The sequence below is a fragment of the Hevea brasiliensis genome, chromosome 11 (assembly GCF_030052815.1).
Source record: "Hevea brasiliensis isolate MT/VB/25A 57/8 chromosome 11, ASM3005281v1, whole genome shotgun sequence".
NCBI classification, from domain to species: domain Eukaryota; kingdom Viridiplantae; phylum Streptophyta; class Magnoliopsida; order Malpighiales; family Euphorbiaceae; genus Hevea; species Hevea brasiliensis.
In genome coordinates, this window is record NC_079503.1 from 38982750 (window position 1) to 39005446 (window position 22697).

The window sequence follows — 22697 nt, forward strand, 5'->3', positions numbered from 1 at the left end:
GATAGGAAGTCTACCTCTGGATATGTGTTCATTTGTAATGGAGGTGCAGTCAGTTAGAAGAGTTCCAAACAGAGCACGACTGCAGATTCCACTACAGAGGTTGAGTATATTCTTTGCATCGGATGCTACAAAGGAAGTCGTTTGGATAAAGAAGTTCGTGTGAGAACTTATAGTAGTTCCTTCCATTGAGTCAATGGTTCCACTACCTTCGTGACAACAATGGAGCAGTCATACAGGCTAAGGAACTAAGGTCTCACCCAAAATCCAAACACATAGAAAGGCACTACCACATTATCAGACATATAGTTGGGCAAAGGCGATATAGCCATGCAGAAAAATAACATCAGCTGAAAAAATTCAGCTGATCCATGCACTAAGCCTTTGTCACAAGCTCAGTTAGACTGACATCTTGAGAAGATGGGTCTAAGGTATTGTAATGAATGGCTCTAGTGCTAGTGGGAGATTGTTAGTAGTATGCCCTAGAGCATATCATTTAGTATGTATCTTATATATATTTTTATTAATAAAAGGCATTTCCACTTTCAGTTTACATAATATATTTATGTGTAATAGAAAAGGTCCATTGATATTTTGTTAGAAATATTATTCTTAAGTTGTTAAGAATATGAGTGACAATATTTCTAGCACAAAGTATCATAAATAGGTTCACAATCGAGGATACTTCATAATAAGGACATGACTTATCCAGAAAGATTGTATTCATGTTTGTTCCCAAGTTATTTATATAAGATATAAATAAGATGGAATGGTGAGTCTCATGCCATATAACAAACATGATAGGCACTTATAAATGATAAGTAGGCCGAACCAGTGACACTTATGACAAGCACATGGAGTTTACTCTTGTCAATGTTTTGTCATAAATCATATCGAGGCATATAATCTTTAGACTGAGATAGCACAGCTTATCTTGTATATAGGTAGTTTGAGTTTGATATTGCTTTCATACTTGTACTGTGTATGGGTATATGGGCATGTGTTGGCTCCTACTAGTTATATATGGAGGTAGGTGTTGATCAAGATGGAATCTGTTCCTCTAAGTAAATAGAGATAAAATCCTATGTTCATTTAGTTGTTCTTGATGTTTCAAGTTCCTGGCCAGGACAGATAGATTTATTCAGAAAAGAGTTTTTGATGAGAAAATCTTTTTAATCAAGAACTGGAATTAAAAGAGAACATAATATTCATAGCAAATAGAGTTTGACATAAACCATGACTCCAGCTTGAGTTGGGATTTTGTAACAGAGAGATTCTAGTGCATGGTAACATATGATTATAGGTTCATTTAAGGTAAACCTTATTACTAATTGGGTGGCCATGGCATGCTATGCTAGGTGTTAACCATGGTCTATGAGGTTCATAAAATGATTTAGAGAAATCATTTATGGTAAGAAAGAGTTCTGATGATATTAAGAGTTGATATCATGTCTCATTGCCAATTAGTGATGAGCCTAGTAAGTCACACACATACACAAGTTATCACCTATTTAAATATGATTTAATTAATTAATTAAAGAGTTTAATTGATTAATTAAATAGGTTTGGTTTGCAATTAAATTGCAAAGTCCCTAGCATTACTTGAAACCAAATCTAGATTATTGGATGTGTAGTATAAATTAAATTTATATTTAAAGTGTTTAAATATGAATTTAATTAATGAGAAATTAATTAATAGAGATTAATTAATTAATTTATATTTGATATAAATTAATTAGAAGAAGAAAAATAATTATTTTGGGTTGAGAACTCAAAATTAAGACACAGGGGCATTTTGGTCATTTTGCAGTGTGACACGTGGCACCATGAGATGGTGACACATGGGATTACACATAAGCTTGCCAAATGTTTTTTAATCATGTAAGATGATTAAAATCAAGATTAAATATAGGTTTAATACTTGGCACAATGTGATTGGTTCACTTAAACCTAGAGCTAATCAAAGAGTGACATGTGGCAAGGGTTTAATGTGTTAACCTAGCTATTTAAGTGTTGTTATGAGAAAATAAAATACAACCAGCAGCCACACTCCTTTGTCACGCCACTTTGAGGGTTTTCATCTCTTCTTCTTCATCTCTTATCAATTCAAAGAGATTAGCCATTAATCTCTTGAATTAAGAACACTAGAAATTGTTTCTAGTGTCCTGTTTACATCTTTAATCTCTTAAAAGGCAGAACTTGATTTTCTAATTAATAGAAAAAGCTTTAGAAGCTATTCAAGGGCTGCCATAGGTGTTCTTGGTGTGGACAAGCTAGAGGGACAACATCTGGTGTCCTGAAGACGAATCTCAATGGCGCAGACACGTTGCAGTGCATCAAGAGGTTAGTGTAATCGTTCTTGATTTAATCTAGGGTTCTAAAATTAATCTGATTAATTTTAAAATCTTAAATGGCAAATACAGATCCAAAAACATATTAAAAGAGTTTTAATATGTTGTTTATCATTGAAATCAAATAGTTAAAAATAAATCTTGCATGATGCATGTGACCCTAGGTGAAAATTTTTGAATTCAATGGTATAAACTTATGTTTTTTACGCTTCCGTTCCTTCACAAGTAACAATTCAGGTAAGAGGAAGAGCTTTGGGGGACCAAGTAACAGAGGATCTAGTAGGGGAAGATTCACAGGGCAGAGGCCACCTAGATCCGTATATCAGACATCTAGGGGTTCCTTTCCTACCTGTGCTTGTGAGACTTGTGGCAAGACTCATGGAGGAGTATGTTATAAGGCCATAGGAGCCTGTTACAACTGTGGTGGAAGTGGGCATTTTGCTAGAGATTGCACTAGTGCCCGCAGATCTGGGCCACCTACTACCACTGAGGGATCTATTCAAGGTTTTGCTTCCAGAGGACAACAAACAATTAGTAGAGGCAGAGACAGGGATAGAGGTAACACTTCTGGCAGCCAAGGCACAGTGAGCCAACCAGAGTAGAGTGGTGCACCAGTCAGGGTATACACCATGCGCCAGAGGGATGAAGCTGAGACATCAGATGTTGTGGCTGGTACTTTCTCCATTTTTGATAGAGATGTATATGTGTTGTTTGACCCTGGTTCTACAAATTCTTATGCTAGTGCCAGTATTGCATGCTCTGTTGCTATTCCTTGTGTGAAATTGGATTATGATGTGCTAGTGACTAGTCCTTTAGGACAAGAAGTTAGGGTGAACAAATTGTATAAGGATTGTCCTCTGGTGATCCAAGGACATACAATCTTGTCAGACTTAATTGACATGCCCTTCCGAGATTATGATATCATCTTGGGCATGGATTGGTTAGCCAGGCATCACGCCATGATTGACTGTAGATTGAAGACAATCACTTTTGGTCTTCTCGAATATGCAGACATAGTGATACACGGGGAGAGACAGTTATTGCCATCCAACATCATTTCAGCTGCACTTGCTAGAAAGACGATTAGAAAGGGATGTGAAGCTTATCTAGCTCATGTGATAGACACCTAGGTGGGGACTCTAGATCTTAAAGATATTCCTATGGTATGGGATTTTCCGGATGTCTTTCCGGAAGAATTACCGGGATTGCCTCCAGAAAGAGAGGTGCAGTTTGAAATTGAGACTATGCCTAGTGTGGAGCCAATCTCCATCACTCCTTATAGGATGGCACCTGATGAGTTGAAAGAGTTGAAGGTGCAATTACAGGAATTGTTAGATAAGGGTTTCATCCGCCCTAGCGTGTCACCTTGGGGAGCACCAGTATAATTTGTGAAGAAGAAGGATGGTACTCTCCGTCTATGCATAGACTACAGACAGTTGAATAAAGTGACCATAAAGAATAGATATCCTCTGCCATGGATCGATGATTTGTTTTATCAGTTAAAGGATGCAACTGTATTCTCTAAAATTGACTTGAGATCAGGCTACTACCAGTTGAGGGTGCAGGAGCAAAGTATTCCTAAAACTGCCTTTAGGACTCGGTATGGCCACTATGAGTTCTTGGTAATGCCATTCGGGTTGACTAATGCTCCAGCTTCTTTTATGGGCATGATGAACACTATCTTCAGGCCATATTTGGACCAGTTGGTTGTGGTGTTTATTGATGATATTTTGGTGTACTTAAAGAATGCAGAGGAACACGACAAGCACTTGAGGATAGTATTGCAGACTTTGAGGGAGAAGCAGTTGTATGCCAAACTGTTGAAATGTGAGTTTTGGCTAAAGGAGATTACATTTTTGGGGCAAATTGTATCTGCAGAGGGAATCCAGGTGGATCCTAGCAAAGTAGAAGCCATTCTTAATTGGAAGCCACCTAGAAATGTCACGGAAGTTCAGAGTTTCCTTGGTTTAGCCGGGTATTACCGAAGGTTTGTGAAGGGATTCTCCATACTAGCATCTCCACTGACCAAGCTACTTAGGAAGGATGTAAAATTTCAGTGGACTAATTGGTGCCGGGAAAGTTTTGATGAGTTAAAAAGGCGTTTAACTGAAGCTCCAGTCTTAACCTTGCCCACTTTAGGTAAGGAGTATACCATATACAGTGATGCTTCTCATAATGGATTGGGTTGTGTGTTGATGCAAGATAGGAATGTCATTGCCTATGCTTCACGCCAGCTTAAACCGCATGAGAGGAATTATGTAACACCCTCCCGGTAGCAACTCCGTACATTCTACTGTTCCGGTGACCAGTGTCGGTCCGGATAGCTAGAACGTCCGGAAAAATATTTTAAGTAAAGTGAGGAACCATAATTAACTCAAATATTAATAAGAAAAATTTAGGAAAAATTTTAGAAATAAAATACAACCAAGTTAAATGAGCCGGTGCCCAAGCGATGGGTAACCCAGAGGGAAGTTGCGGTTCTCGCAACTAGGAGCCCTAGACCAGGGGAAAAATTCATAAAATAATTTTTGGGACTCCAGAGAAGGGTCATTGAGGTCCCTATGGCATTAGAATGCCAAGAAAATATTTAGAAAAATTTTTCAATCGGTATAGACAATTTTGACCCGTTAAGCCAAACGGAGGGCATTTTGGTCATTTCGCCTTCAAAGGTGATTTTTGGCCGACTTTTCCAGTTAAGTAAATAATTATTATGATCTATAATATGAATAAATATTTCTAAAAATTAAATTAAAAATGAATAGAAAAGAAAGAAAAAGAAAATGACTTAAATCCTTAATTATGACATCACTATGATGTTATTTAAATGCCCTCCACTAACCACCATTCAACAACACAACAAAAATTATTTAAAAAGGGAAAAATGACAAATTAAGAGACCATTTTCTGGTTTCTTCTTCTTCCAAAGCCGTGACCCTCTCTTCCACTCCCTCCATGAAAATTTTCTTTCACTACTTCCATTTCTCATGAATTTCCACTACTAAACCCTAGACACCTTTCATTAAAGCTTGTCCATACCTCTTGGGAAAGTGTTTGGCAGCCTAGAAAAGGAAGGAAAGTGAAGTTTAAACTTGGAAAATTCTGCCCTACAAGAGGTTAGTGCCTATCTATACCTAAATCCCTCTTATTCCATGTTAAAGACTTAAAGTGAGTAAGGATTTGTGAATTAAATGAATGGAATTTATGTGTATGTATACCATGAATTTCGGCAGCCCTAAGGAAGGAACAAGATTGAGTGTTTTTGATGGACTTGTAGTGAACTAGAGATTATGTTTAAAGTATGTAACTATAAGAATAATGAATTAGTTAGTTAATTAAGTTATGTTGTGAAAACTCATAATGGGAATTAGGGTTTTGGGAGAAAAATTGGACTTTTCTAATGAAATTGTTAAAGAACATTCTAATGTTCAATTAGTGACCATTTGAGGTAAGTTGACCATAATTTGGAGTGAACTATTGCATGGCAAACTGAAATGGGTAGGCTGCCTAGTGACAGCAGCAGGGAGGCTGTGAGTCCAGCCTATTTGGACTGCCATATCTTTGGCTGTGTAGGTTCAATTGGTGTTTGGCCAATTGGACATGAAACTAGACATATAATGGCACAATTTTGCTGAAGAAACCATGCCCAAAAGACCAAAGCAAGTGGACCAAAAGTTGGCCCCAATCCGGATACCCTGCAAGCAGATTCTGCAGAATGACCAAATGAACAGTAACTAAACTGTTCATTTGGCCATAACTCACTGTAAAATGGTCCATTTGACCTAGAATTTTTACAGCAACAAGATAAGATATAGACAAACAACTTTCATGAAGAAAGCTACCCCAAATTATGACCAAAACCTATCCAACAAGGCACTCATAGTCACTGTTCATTGTACTGTACATTTGGTAAATTCTGCAGTTTTCCAATCCGGCCAGCTGTGGTTTTTGGACCATATCTGGAGCTACAAAACTCCAAATGGAGTGATTCAAAAAAAAAAATTCAACTAGACAAAATAAGGAACAACTTTCATGTTTACCATTTCCTCAAATTCCCACTGCAACAGTGCCCAATGGAACAGTAAATTTAGGCTACAAAAACTGAAAATTCTGCCCCTTAGTGCTACGTTTGGAAATGGATTTGGTGATTAATTCTAACAAGTTTTAAATGCAAAATGTGGTACATTGGGAGTGTTAAAACCAATACACCTATTTTCTATCCAAAAGTCAACATTTTTGTTGACTAATGAAGTGAATAGTAACACCCAAAACTTGAAATTCACAAATTGACGAATTTTAAAAGTATCAAATGCCCGAGTATACCTAACAAGATTGGTTTGGATAGTTTGGCATGCCAATAGGGTTCAGTTAGCAGTACTGCACATGGCATTATGCCATTCTGTGATTTTATGGCTTTTAGCCATTTTGATATAATGTTGAGACTTGGCCTTGTGCCTATTGTTATTTACAGCTTGTTAGCTGTTCTGATGCACACCGGGAGATACATATGTGACCGATGGTGTGACGGCCCGAGGTACTTGATACCCAGTGCCAGTTTACCCGTTTATCCAGTCCAGTTGTCCAGTATAGGTACTTGGGCAACCAAATGAATGAAAATGGACAAAGTTAAAGAAATAAATGAATATAACAGATACAAACCAAATAAGACATATACATTAAATACATATTTATTTTCTGCTATTTTCTTTTATTTTATTATTGCACCACTAAGCATCATTGCTTAGCGCATTGCTTTTGCCACGCGTAGGTTCCGGAGATACTGATCGTGAGCCCAGTAGACCGCAGACTGGGTGAGTCCATCCTGCAGCTCTGCATAGTGTCCGTGTCACCTTACCATCTACAGTGCATTGGTAGGACACTAGGCTTCATTTTGGGTATTTTGTAATTGATTTTTATTTTCCTTTGTGTAAATGAAACTTATGTAATATATTTTGATTTTCATGTAAATAATGAAAATTGTGTTGATGAATGGAAAAGTGAATGTTTATTTGTGATTTGTACATGATTATCATATGAGATGAATGATTGAGAAATGAAATTGAAAAACGTTGAGATTTTGATGATCTCTGGAGTTTGAGAATGATGAGAAATGATTATTGGAAGTGTTTTAACAGGTTCTGAAGAACGGTTTTCTCCAGTTTTAGCCGGTACTCTGCCGGATTTTCTATAAAATTTTCAGAACCTCAAATAAATTATAATTTTGAAAAATGGCTCAAAGATATTATATTTCACAAGTTATATTCAAAAGAATGATAAAAGTTAATTAAGGTATAATAGAGTGTGCCGGTACACCGTGTGACATTGCTTACTCGGGTATACTGTACACGGGTAAGGGGTGTCACATTTAGTGGTATCAGAGCACGGTTTAGGCATTTCTAGGCCTAGATTGAGTCCATACCATGCATTGCATTTGTAAGAGTCGAGGTGACACTAATGCAGATCTGTTTGTCTTTCTTATTTTGAATAGGATATGGACCCTACATCTCAGAGGGCAGTCGAGGAGGAAGTGGAGAGTCATGCTCCACCTGCAGCAGCTGAGACTGGGGGTAGGAGAGAACCTACTCCGCCAGCTCAAGCAGAGCCTGCTCAGCCTCCACAGGCCATGTTTCATCAAATGGCCGAATTCTTTCAACAAATGGCTGGGGTAATGCCACCACCACCACCACCTCTACAACCGAAATCACACCTGAAAAGATTGAGAAAGTTTGGAGCAGTGGACTTCTTTGCCAAGAGAGAAGATGATTCTGTTGCAGCCGAAAATTGGTTGAACAGAACAGGCAGAGTTCTAAAACAACTCCACTGCACTCCAGAGCAAAATCTAGAAGCTGTTGTATCTCTGCTACAAGACGACGCATATGAATGGTGGGATACTGTGTCCAGTGAAGTACAGCTAGAAATAGTAACTTGGGACTTCTTCCTCTCCGAATTTAAGAAGAAATATGTGGGTAGTATATACCTGGAAGAGAGAAGAAGAGAGTTCATTAATCTAAGGTAGAGACAGCTGTCAGTGGCTGAGTATGAAAAGGAATTTGTCCGATTAAGCCGCTATGGAAGGGAGATAGTCCCTAATGAAGCTGAAAGGTGTAAGAGATTTGAAGAGGGACTAAATGACAACATAAAGATCATGATCACTACCTTGGGAATTACAGACTTCACCAAGTTAGTAGAAGCTGCAATAAAGGTTAAAAAAGTAAGAATCAGTGAGCAGACCAGAAGAGGGGCCCGGGTCAGTCTAGTTCATCTCCTGCACCTGGGAAGAAGTTCAAGGGTCCACCTGCACAGAGTTTAGGTCAGCCACACGGTCGTGGTCGGGCCTCAGAGCCCAGCCACGATTTACCCCTAGGAGAGGTCACCCACACCATCGGTGGCGCTCTCCGAGGATGGGGTTCGAGGACCAGCCCCAGATCTTCTGCATGTCCATATTGTTTGAAATGGCATAAGGAGTGTTGGAGAGTGACTGTGCTCGCTAAGGTGTGGGTCAACAGAGCATCGATTGAAGAACCGCCCACACGGAACTACTACAATGCTCCAACACAAGCGAGCATGCACTGCTCCTGCACCACAAAGGGGTAGAAAATCCGGCAAATCTGAGGCAGTAGGACCATCACAGAGGCCTGCATCTGAGCCAGCAGAGAGGCCAGATAACAGACCACCTGCCAGAGCTTATGCCCTGAGAGCTCAGGAGGAGCAAGATGCCCCGGACGTCATCAGGGGTACGTTCTCCCTCTACAATACATCTGTGCATGCATTAGTGGATCCAGGATCCACTCATTCATACATCTGCATCAACCTACCTGTAGAAAGGGGGATATTAGTAGGGGAGAGTGACCAAGACATTCTGGTCACTAATCCATTGGGCCACAGTGTAGTGGTGAACAAAGTATACAAGGGTTGCCCGTTAAGGATTCAGGGGTATGAATTCTTGGCAGACCTGATTGAGTTGCCTTTCCACTAGTTTGACGTGATTTTGGAAATGGACTGGTTGTCACGTCATTAGGCAATAGTTGATTGCAAATTGAAAAGAATTTCTTTGAAAACTTCTGAGGGTAATGAGATCACAGTTGTGGGGGAAAGGACAGATCTTCTGTCCAATGTTATCTCAGCCACAGTTGCAAGAAGAATGATGAGAAAAGGCTGTGAAGCCTACCTAGCACATGTGGTGGATACTAGGCAGGCTAAGCCAAACCTGAGTAATATACCCACAGCAAGAGACTTCCCAGATGTATTTCCTGAAGAATTGCCTGGTTTGCCACCAGAAAGGGAAGTTGAATTTGCTATTGAGACACTGCCGGGTACAGCACCCATTTCCATTGCTCCTTATAGGATGGCACCCACTAAATTGAGGGAGTTGAAAACTCAGTTGCAAGAGTTGTTAGATAAGGGGTTCATACGCCCCAGTTGGGAAGAACCGTATCTTCCTAGAAAAATTTTTCAATCGGTACAGACGATTTTGACCCGTTAAGCCAAACGGAGGGCATTTTGGTCATTTCGCCTTCCGAGGTGATTTTTGGCCGACTTGTCCAGTTGAGTAAATAATTAATATGACATAAAATATGAATAGACATTACTAGAAATTAAATTGGAAATGAGTAGTGGAGAAAAGAGAAGAAAAATCAATAAAATGCAATTTATGACATCAATGTGATGTCATTTATAATTTTCAACCAATCACACTTAAGCCATTATTTGACTAACTATTAAAAGGGATAAGAGAAGACCAAATTCAACAAAGAAATCAGCAGCCATCCTTGTCTCCTTAGTGCAGCCGAAACCACTCCCATACACCCTCCATTGATGTGCCATCAAAAGCTTAATTTCTCCTTTGTTTCCACCATAAAATCATAACCTAGCTTCACTAAAATTTGCCCTAGCACCTAGCTAAAGCCTTTGGCAGCCAAGAAAAGGAAGAAAAGTGAAGTTTAGGGGCTTGGAAAATTCTGCCACTTGAGGTTAGTGCATATATACACTTAAAACTTTTAATTTCTATGTTAAGGACTTGAAACCAACAAGTATTTGTGAATGAAATGAACCAAACTCATGTGTATGTCCAATATAGAATTCGGCAGCCCTATTGAAGGTATAGGAATAAGTGTTTTGTTGGTCCTAAAGTGGACTAAAAATGATGTTGAGGATATATATATATATATATATATATATATATAGGTGATGAATTGGTATGCTAACTAAGGCACCTTGTAGAAATTATATTGTGAAGCTAGGGTTTTGGGAAGTAAAAATTAGCTTGGCTTATGAAATTGTTAAAGTACATCCAAATGGTCAATTAGTGACCATTTGAAGGAATTTGACCTTAATTGGGACTGGAATGAAGCATGGCAAAGGGAAGGTGTGTGCTGCCTAGAGGGTGCAGAATGGTGACTAAAAATTCAGTCCAATTACACAGCCATAACTTTGGCTGTATTAGTCCAATTGGTGTTTGGCCAATTGGACATGAAACTAGGTTTATAATGGCACATTTTTGCTGAAGAAACCATGCCCAAAAGACCAAACCAAGAGGACCAAAACTTGGCCCCAATCCGGATACCCTGCAACTGATTCTGCAGAATTGACCAAATGAACAGTAACTGTTCATTTGGCCATAACTCACTGTAGATATGGTCAATTGACCTGAAATTTTTACAGCAACACGTTAAGACATAGACAAACAACTTTCATGAAGTAATCTATCCCAAATTATGGCCAGAACCTAACCCAAATGGCAGTGGCAATCACTGTTCATGTTACTATAGATATGGTAATTTCTGCAGATTGGCAATCCGGCCAGCTTGGGTTTTTGGGCCATATCTGGAGCTACAAAACTCCAAATGGAGTGATTCAAAAAAGGAAATTCAACTAGACAAAATAAGGAACAACTTTCATGTTTGCCATTTCTTCAAATTTCCACTATAACAGTTCCAAATGGAACAGTAAAATTATGGTACAAAATCTGAAAAATCTGTTCCTTTTGTTTAATGCTTAGAAATGGTATTAACGCTCAATGCCAACAAGTTTTAAATACAAAATGTGGTATGTTGGGAGTGCCAAAACCAATGTACCTAATTTCTACCTAAAAGTCAACATTTTAGTTGACCATAGAGGTGAATAGTAACATCGAAAATTGAAATTCAAAGATTGAAGAATTTTAAAGTATCGAATGCCCTAGTATACCTAACAAGATTGGTTTGGATAGTTTGGCATGCCAATAGGGTTCAGTTAGTAGTACTGCACATGGCAATATGCCATTCCGTGATTTTATGGCTTTTAGCCATTTTGACATTATATTGAGACTTGGCCTCGTGCCTAATATTATTTACAGCTTGTTAGCTGTTCTGTTGCACACCGGGAGATGCATATGTGACCGATGGTGTGACGGCCCGAGGTACTAGATACCCAGTGCCAGTTTACCCGTTATCCAGTCCAGTCGTCTAGTGTAGGTTACTTGGGGCAACCAAATGAATAAAAGTGGACAAAGTAAATGATATACAAATACCAAACAAAGAAAACGTACACATTCACTACACATTTAATTTCTTACTATTTTCTTTTATTATATTATTGCACCACTAAGCATTATTGCTTAGCGCGTTGCTTTTGCCACGCGTAGGTACTGGAGATACAGATCGTGAGCCCGTGAGACCACGGTGATCGGGTGAGTCCATCCTGCAGCTCTGCACAGTGTCCGTGTCACCTCAACTTCTACAGTGCATTGGTAGGACATTAGTTGTCATTTTGACATTTTGTAACTTAACTTTGTTTTTATCCTATGTAATTAAACTTGTGTAATGTATATTGATGTTTATGTAAATTATGAAAATTGTACTTGTGAATGGAAAAGTAAATGTTTACTTGTGATTTATATGTGATCATCACATGTGATGGATGATTGAGAACTGGAATTGAAATGTTATTGAGATCTTAATATTGAGATTTTGCTGATAAATTGAAGTTGGGATTATTTGGCAATTATTTGGAAGTGTTTTTAACAGGTTCCGAAGAACTGTTTTCTCTATTTTTAGCCGGTACTCCGCCGGATTTTCTTTAAAATTTTCGGAACCTCAAATAAATAATAATTTCGATAAATGGCTTAAATAAATAATATTTCATAAATTAGCTTCAAAAGCATGATACAAATTAAGTAAGGTATATTAGAGTGTGCCAGTACACCGTGTGGCATTACTTACTCGAGTATACTGTGCACGGGTAAGGGGTGCCACATTTAGTGGTATCAGAGCACGGTTTAGGCGTTTCTGGGCCTAGATTGAGTCCATACCATGCATTGCATTTGTAAGAGTCGAGGTGACACTAATGCAGATCTGTTTGTTTTTGTTATTTTGAATAGGATATGGACCCTTCATCTCAGAGAGCTGTTGAGGAGGAAGTGGAGAGTCATGCTCCACCTGCAGCAGCTGAGACTGGAGGCATGAGAGAATCTGCTCCGCCAGCTCAAGCAGAGCCTGCTCAGCCTCCATAGGCCATGTTTCAGCAAATGGCCGACTTCTTTAGACAAATGGCCGGAGTAATGCCAGCACCACCACCACCACCAGCTCCACAGCAGAAATCACACCTGGAAAGGCTGAGAAAGTTTAGGGCGGTGGATTTCTTCAGCAAGAGAGAAGATGATTCTGTGGTAGCCGAGAATTGGTTGAACAGAACAGGCAGAGTTCTAAAACAACTCCACTGCACCCCAGAGCAAAATTTAGAGGCTGCCATATCTCTGTTGCAAGATGATGCTTATGAGTGGTGGGACACGGTGTGCAGTGAAGTGCAGCCAGAAGCTGTAACCTAGGACTTCTTCCTCTTTGAATTCAAGAAGAAATATGTGGGTACTGTATACCTGGAAGAGAGAAGAAGAGAGTTTATTAACTTGAGGCAGAGACAGTTGTCAGTGACTGAATATGAGAAGGAATTTGTCTGATTGAGCCGTTATGGAAGGGAGATAGTCCCTAATGAAGCTGAAAGATGTAAGAGATTTGAAGAGGGACTAAATGACAACATCAAGATCCAGCTCACTGCCTTGGGAATCACAGAATTTACCAAGTTAGCGGAAGCTGCAATAAAGGTTGAAAAAGTAAGAATCAGTGAGCAGACTAGAAGGGAAAGACAGCAGAAGAGGGGCCCAGGTCAGTCTAGTTCAGCTCCTGCATTTGGGAAGAAGTTCAAGGGTCCTCCTGCACAGAGTTCAGCTCACCACGTGGTCGTGGTCGGGCCTCAGGCCCACGATTCACCCCTAGGAGAGGTCAGTCCACACCATCAGTGGGCAGCTCTCCAGGGATGGGTTTCAGGGGACCAGCCCCAGCATCTTCTGCATGTCCACACTGCCTGAAGTGGCACAAGGGGGAGTGTTGGAGAGTAACTGGTGCCTGTTTGAGGTGTGGGTCAACAGAGCATCAGTTAAGGAACTGTCCACGCAGAACTACTACAGCTGCTCCAACACAAGCAGATAGACCTGCTCCTGCACCACAGAGAGGTAGAAAATCTGGTAAATCTGAGGCTGTTGGACCATCACAGAGGCTGCATCCGAGCGGCGGAGAGGCCTGACAGCAGACCACCAGCAAGAAATTATGCCCTGAGAGCTCAGGAGGAGCAAGATGCCCCGGACGTCATCAGGGGTACGTTCTCCCTCTACAATACTCCTGTGTATGCCTTGGTGGATCCAAGATCCACTCACTCATACATCTGCATCAACCTACCCGTAGAAAGGGGGATACTAATAGGGGAGAGTGACCAAGACATTCTAGTCACTAATCCATTGGGCCATAGTGTGGTAGTGAACAAAGTATACAAGGGTTGCCCGTTAAGGATTCAGGGGTATGAATTCTTGGCAGACCTAATTGAGTTGCCCTTCCATGAGTTTGACGTGATTTTGGGAATGGACTGGTTGTCACGTCATCAGGCAATAGTTGATTGCAAACTGAAGAGGATTTCTCTAAAAACTCCGGAGGGTAATGAAATTACAGTTGTGGGTGAAAGGACAGATTTCTTATCCAATGTCATTTCAGCCACAGTTGCAAGAAGAATGATGAGAAAAGGCTGTGAAGCCTACCTAGCACATGTGGTGGATACTAGGCAGGCTAAGCCAAACTTGAGTGACATACCCACAGTAAGAGACTTCCCAGAGGTATTTCCTGAAGAGTTGCCTGGTTTGCCACCAGAAAGGGAAGTCGAATTTGCTATTGAGACACCGGCACAAAGACCCATTTCCATTGCTCCTTATAGGATGGCACCTACTGAATTGAGAGAGTTGAAAACTCAGTTGCAAGAGTTGTTAGATAAGGGGTTCATACGCCCCAGTGTGTCACCATGGGGAGCTCCAGTGCTGTTTGTGAAAAAGAAGGATGGGACTTTGAGGCTTTGCATTGATTACCGGCAGTTGAATAAAGTGACTGTGAAGAACAAATATCCATTGCCTAGAATTGATGATCTGTTTGATCAGTTGAAGGGAGCAGGAGTATTTTCTAAGATTGATCTCAGATCAGGGTATCATCAGCTGAGGGTAAAGGATGTAGATGTGCCAAAGACTGCATTCAGGACCCGATATGGGCATTATGAGTTCCTAGTGATGCCCTTTGGCCTAACAAATGCACTAGCAGCATTCATGGACCTTATGAACCGTATCTTCCATCCATACTTAGATCGGTTCGTAGTGGTCTTTATTGATGATATATTGGTGTATTCCAAGACCAGGGAAGAACATGATGAGCATTTGAGGATTGTTCTGCAAACCCTGAAAGAAAAGAAGCTGTATGCTAAGTTGTCCAAATGTGACTTTTGGCTGAATGAGATTGCATTCCTTGGACACATAGTGTCAGCTGATGGGATTAGGGTGGATCCCAAGAAAATAGAAGCAGTGATGGAATGGAAGCCTCCCGAAACACAATCGAGGTCGAAGCTTCTTGGGGCTAGCTGGGTATTACAGAAGATTTGTGAAGGGATTTTCCCTAATAGCTGCTCCAATGACCAAGTTGTTACACAAGAATGTCAGATTTGACTGGAATGACAAATGTCAGACCAGTTTTGAGAGGTTGAAGGCTATGTTGACAGAGGCACCAGTGTTAACACAGCCAGTGTCAGGAAAGGACTTCGTGGTCTACAGTGATGCCTCTCATAATGGGTTAGGGTGTGTATTGATGCAAGAGGGAAAGGTGGTCGCTTATGCTTCCAGACAGCTAAGACCACATGAACAGAACTACCCTACCCATGATCTAGAACTTGCAGCAATTATCTTCGCACTGAAGATATGGAGGCACTACTTGTATGGTGAAAAGTGCTACGTTTACACAGACCACAAAAGTCTAAAATATTTGCCAACTCAGAGGGAGCTCAACCTTAGACAGAGGTGATGGATTGAGTTCCTGAAGGATTATGATTGTGTAATTGACTACCATCTTGGGAAGGCAAATGTAGTTGCTGATGCTTTGAGCAGAAAATCCATAACAGCCTTGAGATCATTGAATGCCCGTCTATCTTTGGTTCGTGATGGAGCTATCTTGGCTGAGTTGCAAGTGAGGCCAAACTCACAAAGCAGATTTTAGATGGGCGTAAGTTAGATGAGAAGCTAATGGCTATTATGAGCAAAATCCCAGAGGGAAAAGCAACTGACTATGAGGTGAAAGCAGATGGGTGTCTGTATTACAAAGGAAGACTGTGTGTACCAGATAATGGGGAATTGAAAGCCAGTATTCTAAAAGAGGCACACACCAATGTATATGCTATGCACCCAGGAAGTACAAAGATGTATCATGACCTGAAGCTTTAGTATTGGTGGCCTGGTATGAAAAAGGACATAGCTGACTATGTGACTAAATGCTTGACATGTCAGCAAGTCAAGGCAGAACACCAAGTTCCATCAGGTTTGCTACAGCCTATACGCATACCTGAATGGAAATGGGATCGGGTCACCATGGATTTTGTAAGTGGTCTACCTCTCACCCGAAAGAAACATGATGCAGCATGGGTGATAGTTGATAAATTGACAAAGTCAGCACACTTTCTCGCCGATTAGACCGACTACTCACTAGAGAGGTTAGCGATTGTATATCAGTGAGATAGTTAGACTGCATGGAATTCCACTTTCCATCATATCTGATCGAGACCCAAGGTTTACATCGAGATTCTGGAAGAAGTTACATGAGTCCTTGGGTACACAACTCCATTTCAGCACAGCTTTCCATCCTCAGACGGATGGGCAATCAGAAAGAGTAATCCAGGTAAACAATTGAAACCAATGAAATTGATACAAATATTGAATTGAAATGATAACAATAACGTGAAATACTTGTCAGGTCCTTGAGGATATCTTTGAGGAGTTGTGTCATTGAGTTTGAGGAAGTTGGGATAGATACCTCCCATCGCGTAATTTGCATACAACAATAGCTATCAAGCTAGTATCCAAATGGCCCCATATGAAGCTACAGTATGGGAGAAAATGTAGAACTCTAGTGTCTTTGGACTGAATTGGGCGAAGACAAATCTGGTAGGGCTGCACAGTGAAACAGTGAGGAGAAGGTGAAATCAATCAAAGCCAACTTAAAGGTTGCCTCGCATGCATGTAAAACTTATGCCGACCTGAAGAGGAAAGAAATAGAATATGTGGTTGGCGACAAAGTGTTCCTCAAGGTGTCACCATGGAAGAAGGTATTGAGGTTTGGAAGGAAAGGTAAGTTGAGCCCTAGGTTCATTGGCCCATATGAAATCATCGAACGTGTGGATCCAGTGGCCTATAGGCTAGCTTTACCACCAGAGCTGGACAAGATCCACAATGTGTTCCACGTGTCTATGCTCAGAAGATACCGCTCAGATCCTTCACATGTTATCTCCAGAGAAGAAATTGAAATACAGCCGGATTTGACATACGAAGAAGAAACTCTACGGATCTTGGCTCGGGAAGTGAAAGAGTTAAGAAACAAGCAAATTCCATTGGTGAAAGTGCTTTGGAGGCACCACAACACCGAGGAGGCAACTTAGGAAAGTGAAGAGACGATGAGGCAACAGTTCTCTCAACTGTTTTCATCAGGTAAATTTCGAGGACGAAATTTAAATTAGAGGGGAAGAGTTGTAACACCCTCCCGGTAACCACTCCGTACATCCTCATCGTCTGGTCCAGATCGGTCCGGACAGCTAGAACGTCCGAAAAAATATTTAAACTAAAGTCAGGAACCATAATTAACTCAAATATTAATAAGAAACACTTAGTAAAAATTTTAGAAATAAAATTCAACCAAGCAAAACGAGCCGGTGCCCAAGCGATGGGTAACCGGAGGGAAGTTGCGGTTCTCGCAACGAGGAGCCCTAGACCCGGGGGAAAAATTATAAAATAATTTTTGGGACTCCAGAGAAGGGTAATTGAGGTTCCCATGGCATTAGAATGCCAAGAAAATACATAGAGAAAAATTTTTCAATCGGTATAGACGATTTTGACCCGTTAAGCCAAACGGAGGGCATTTTGGTCATTTCGCCTTCCGAGGTGATTTTTGGCTGACTTGTCCAGTTGAGTAAATAATTAATATGACATAAAATATGAATGAACATTACTAGAAATTAAATTGGAAATGAGTAGTGGAGAAAAGAGAAGAAAAATCAATAAAATGCAATTTATGACATCAATGTGATGTCATTTATAATTTTCAACCAATCACACTTAAGCCATTATTTGACTAACTATTAAAAGGGATAAGAGAAGACCAAATTCAACAAAGAAATCAGCAGCCATCCTTCTCTCCTTAGTGCAGCCGAAACCACTCCCATACACCCTTCATTGATGTGCCATCAAAAGCTTAATTTCTCCTTTGTTTCCACCATAAAATCATAACCTAGCTTCACTAAAATTTGCCCTAGCACCTAGCTAAAGCCTTTGGCAGCCAAGAAAAGGAAGAAAAGTGAAGTTTAGGGGCTTGGAAAATTCTGCCACTTGAGGTTAGTGCATATATACACTTAAAACTTTTAATTTCTATGTTAAGGACTTGAAACCAACAAGTATTTGTGAATGAAATGAACCAAACTCATGTGTATGTCCAATATAGAATTTGGCAGCCCTATTGAAGGTATAGGAATAAGTGTTTTGTTGGTCCTAAAGTGGACTAAAAATGATGTTGAGGATATATATATATATATATATATATATATATATATATATATATATAGGTGATGAATTGGTATGCTAACTAAGGCACCTTGTAGAAATTATATTGTGAAGCTAGGGTTTTGGGAAGTAAAAATTAGCTTGGCTTATGAAATTGTTAAAGTACATCCAAATGGTCAATTAGTGACCATTTGAAGGAATTTGACCTTAATTGGGACTGGAATGAAGCATGGCAAAGGGAAGGTGTGTGCTGCCTAGAGGGTGCAGAATGGTGACTGAAAATTCAGTCCAATTACACAGCCATAACTTTGGCGGTGTTAGTCCAATTGGTGTTTGGCCAATTGGACATGAAACTAGGTTTATAATGGCACATTTTTGCTGAAGAAACCATGCCAAAAGACCAAAGCAAGAGGACCAAAACTTGGCCCCAATCCGGATACCCTGCAACTGATTCTGCAGAATTGACCAAATGAACAGTAACTGTTCATTTGGCCATAACTCACTGTAGATATGGTCAATTGACCTGAAATTTTTACAGCAACACGTTAAGACATAGACAAACAACTTTTATGAAGGAACCTATCCCAAATTATGGCCAGAACCTAATCCAAATGGCAGTGGCAGTCACTGTTCATGTTACTGTAGATATGGTAATTTCTGCAGATTGGCAATCCGGCCAGCTTGGGTTTTTGGGCCATATCTGGAGCTACAAAACTCCAAATGGAGTGATTCAAAAAATGAAATTCAACTAGACAAAATAAGGAACAACTTTCATGTTTTCCATTTCTTCAAATTTCCATTGTAACAGTTCCAAATGGTACAGTAAAGTTATGGTACAAAATCTGAAAAATCTGCTCCTTTTGTTTAATGCTTAGAAATGGTATTAACGCTCAATGCCAACAAGTTTTAAATATAAAATGTGTTATGTTGGGAGTGCCAAAACCAATGTACCTAATTTCTACCTAAAAGTCAACATTTTAGTTGACCATAGAGGTGAATAGTAACATCGAAAATTGAAATTCAAAGATTGAAGAATTTTAAAGTATCGAATGCCCTAGTATACCTAACAAGATTGGTTTGGATAGTTTGGCATGCCAATAGGGTTCAGTTAGTAGTACTGCACATGGCAATATGCCATTCTGTGATTTTATGGCTTTTAGCCATTTTGACATTATATTGAGACTTGGCCTCGTGCCTAATATTATTTACAGCTTGTTAGCTGTTCTGTTGCACACCGGGAGATGCATATGTGACCGATGGTGTGACGGCCCGAGGTACTAGATACCCAAAGTGCGGTTACCGTTATCCATCCGATGCCTAGTGTAGGTTACTTGGGGCAACCAAATGAATAAAAGTGGACAAAGTAAATGATATACAAATACCAAACAAAGAAAACGTACACATTCACTACACATTTAATTTCTTACTATTTTCTTTTATTATATTATTGCACCACTAAGCATTATTGCTTAGCGCGTTGCTTTTGCCACGCAGCGTGAGTACTGGAGATACAGATCGTGAGCCAGTAGACCACAGATCGGGTGAGTCCATCCTGCACTCTGCCACGATGTCCGTGTCACCTCAACTACTGCGGTGCATTGGTAGGACATTAGGTGTCATTTTGACATTTTGTAACTTAACTTTGTTTTTCTCCTATGTAATTAAACTTGTGTAATGTATATTGATGTTTATGTAAATTATGAAAATTGTACTTGTGAATGGAAAAGTAAATGTTTACTTGTGATTTATATGTGATCATCACATGTGATGGATGATTGAGAACTGGAATTGAAATGTTGTTGAGATCTTAATATTGAGATTTTGCTGATAAATTGAAGTTGGGATTATTTGGTAATTATTTGGAAGTGTTTTTAACAGGTTCCGAAGAACTGTTTTCTCCATTTTTAGCCGGTACTCCGCCGGATTTTCTTTAAAATTTTTGGAACCTCAAATAAATAATAATTTCGATAAATGGCTTAAATAAATCATATTTCATAAATTAGCTTCAAAAGCATGATACAAATTAAGTAAGGTATATTAGAGTGTTCCAGTACACCGTGTGGCATTACTTACTCGAGTATACTATACATGGGTAAGGGGTGTCACATGTAGTGAACTAGAGATTATGTTTAAAGTATGTAACTATAAGAATAATGAATTAGTTAGTTAATTAAGTTATGTTCTGAAAACTCATAATGGGAATTAGGGTTTTGGGAGAAAAATTGGACTTTGCTTATGAAATTGTTAAAGAACATTCTAATGGTCAATTAGTGACCATTTGAGGTAAGTTGACCAGAATTTGGAGTGAACTATTTCATGGCAAACTGAAATGGGTAGGCTGCCTAGTGACAGCAGCAGGGAGGCTGTGAGTCCAGCCTGTTTGGACTGCCATATCTTTGGCTGTGTAGGTTCAATTGGTGTTTGGCCAATTGGACATGAAACTAGACATATAATGGCACAATTTTTCTGAAGAAACCATGCCCAAAAGACCAAAGCAAGTGGACCAAAAGTTGGCCCCAATCCAGATACCCTGCAAGCAGATTCTGCAGAATGACCAAATGAATAGTAACTGTTCATTTGGCCATAACTCACTGTAAAATGGTCCATTTGACCTGACATTTTTACAGCAACAAGATAAGATATAGACAAACAACTTTTATGAAGAAACCTACCCCAAATTATGACCAGAACCTATCCAACAAGGCACTCACAGTCACTATTCATTGTACTGTAGATTTGGTAAATTCTGCAATTTTCCAATCCGGCCAGCTGTGGTTTTTAGACCATATCTGGAGCTACAAAACTCCAAATGGAGTGATTCAAAAAAATAAATTCAACTAGACAAAATAAGAAACAACTTTCATGTTTTCCATTTCCTCAAATTCCCAGTGCAACAGTGCCCAAAGGAACAGTAAATTTGGGCTACAAAAACTGAAAATTCTGCCCCTTAGTGCTACGTTTGGAAATGGATTTGGTGATTAATTCCAACAAGTTTTAAATGCAAAATGTGCTACATTGGGAGTGTTAAAACCAATACACCTATTTTCTATCCAAAAGTCAACATTTTTGTTGACTAATGAAGTGAATAGTGACACCCAAAACTTGAAATTCACAAATTGACGAATTTTAAAAGTATCAAATGCCCGAGTATACCTAACAAGATTGGTTTGGATAGTTTGGCATGCCAATAGGGTTCAGTTAGCAGTACTGCACATGGCATTATGCCATTCTGTGATTTTATGGCTTTTAGCCATTTTGATATAGTGTTGAGACTTGGCCTTGTGCCTATTGTTATTTACAGCTTGTTAGCTGTTCTGATGCACACCGGGAGATACATATGTGACTGATGGTGTGACGGCCTGAGGTACTTGATACCTAGTGCCAGTTTACCCGTTTATCCAGTCCAGTCATCCAGTATAGGTTACTTGGGCAACCAAATGAATGAAAATGGACAAAGTTAAAGAAATAAATGAATATAACAGATACAAACCAAATAAGACATATACATTAAATACATATTTATTTTCTGCTATTTTCTTTTATTTTATTATTGCACCACTAAGCATCATTGCTTAGCGCGTTGCTTTTGCCACGCGTAGGTTCCGGAGATACTGATCGTGAGCCCAGTAGACCGCAGACTGGGTGAGTCCATCCTGCAGCTCTGCATAGTGTCCATGTCACCTCACCATCTACAGTGCATTGGTAGGACACTAGGCTTCATTTTGGGTATTTTGTAATTGATTTTTATTTTCCTTTGTGTAAATGAAACTTATGTAATATATTTTGATTTTCATGTAAATAATGAAAATTGTGTTGATGAATGGAAAAGTGAATGTTTATTTGTGATTTGTACATGATTATCATATGAGATGAATGATTGAGAAATGAAATTGAAAAATGTTGAGATTTTGATGATCTCTGGAGTTTGAGAATGATGAGAAATGATTATTGGAAGTGTTTTAACAGGTTCCGAAGAACGGTTTTCTCCAGTTTTAGCCGGTACTCTGCCGAATTTTTTATAAAATTTTCGGAACCTCAAATAAATTATAATTTTGAAAAATGGCTCAAAGATATTATATTTCACAAGTTATATTCAAAAGCATGATAAAAGTTAATTAAGGTATAATTGAGTGTGCCGGTACACCGTGTGATATTGCTTACTCGGGTATACTGTACACGGGTAAGGGGTGTCACAAATTATCCTACACATGACTTGGAGCTAGCAGCCATTGTCTTTACCTTGAAGATCTGGAGAC